The sequence below is a fragment of the Aplysia californica genome, unplaced genomic scaffold, assembly GCF_000002075.1.
Source record: "Aplysia californica isolate F4 #8 unplaced genomic scaffold, AplCal3.0 scaffold02094, whole genome shotgun sequence".
Classification (NCBI taxonomy): Eukaryota; Metazoa; Mollusca; class Gastropoda; order Aplysiida; family Aplysiidae; genus Aplysia; species Aplysia californica.
Window position 1 is genome coordinate 11,021 of NW_004799364.1, and position 1,479 is coordinate 12,499.

The window sequence follows — 1,479 nt, forward strand, 5'->3', positions numbered from 1 at the left end:
GAAGAAGAAGAAGAAGAAGAAGAAGAAGAAGGAGAAGGAGAAGAAGGAGAAGGAGAAGGAGAAGAAAGAGAAGAAGAAGGAGAAGGAAAAGAAGGAGAAGGAGAAGGTTATATTCAGCTAAAGGTACGGAGTGTTAAAGTCTTATATAGTAACAGTCAAACTATCATTCCAAACTGGACGTATGAAAGCTGTTAAAATCGATGACCCAAGCGCAAGCAATTAGTTTCACACATGGGGGTCCATTTAGCACATTTTATCTTTTAAGAACATAGTACAAGTTATAAACGACAGTGCACCAGGTTGTGTTGTTGTTGTTGTGGTTGTTGTTGTTGTTGTTGTTGTTGTTGTTGTTGTTGTTATTGTTGTTTTGTTTTGTTTTTATTTTTTCTCGCGCGTTACTGAACTTCAATTTCAAAACAAATCCGCGAATTCAAGTCATTTGCAACAGTAATGTAAGAAGGGACGCTTCTGCATTGGAACTGAACCCTTTTTCCAAGTATTAAACTGTTATTTAAGTGTTATTACTATATATATATAACAGCTGGTTAACCGCAGATCTCACTTGTTACACAGGTTGTTGTTGTTTTTTTGCAATACACTGAACTTTCTCTCTTCAGATTTTTTTGGTAAGTGTTTTACGTCGCTTGCAACTGCATAAGGTCATAGGAATTATCGAATTTAGGACCATCATGGGATCTTTAACGTGGGCAACTTGCACGCAGGAACTCCGAGAATTTCGCACTCATCCGAGGACGCGTGGCGGAGCGGTTAGTGCGCTCGTCTCCGAAGCGGAAAGTCCGGGTTCGAGCCTCGGTTCGGACACAGATTTTTTGTCGCCCCTTCCTGCCCACCCAACGGTAATGGGTACCTGACTTCGAGTTCGGGAAGTAAAGGCGGCGTGGAGAGGAACTGGTCACCTTAAAACAATATGCCGAAGGCCCAGGAAGTTTTCTCACTAACAATTTAAAGCGATCCCCAATGTCCGGATCGCATGCGGGAACAATTTTTCATCCGAGAAGGCGAGGTGTTAGATCTTACCTTCCATAAGATCAGGTGTGTGGCTGAAAGACAGCAGTAAGAAGGAGCTAAGGAATAACATTAGAATGGCTGCAGGAAGAGTCAACAGGAACCCAGAGGCGGGGGCAAAGGAGAAAGTGGAGACAAAAGCAGACGACAGTACATAATATAGAGTGCAGGAAAGGAGGTGAAAGGAGAAAATTTTAGAGAATAAAATGTTCGTCGCAGTCTGGTTTCGAACCCGAGACCTATTGAAAGAGATGTGAACACAGTAACCTCTAGACAACAAGAGTCCCCTATTTTCAAATCACTCTTAAAAGAATTACTTGAATATTACTGGGCCAACTATAAATTTTGTCTTAAGTGTTATCCGTCCGTTTCGTGTTATTATATTTTCCACCTATACTATTTTCCCCTTTTATCCCCTTCCCTCTCCTCCTCCTTCTCTCTCTCTCTCTCTCT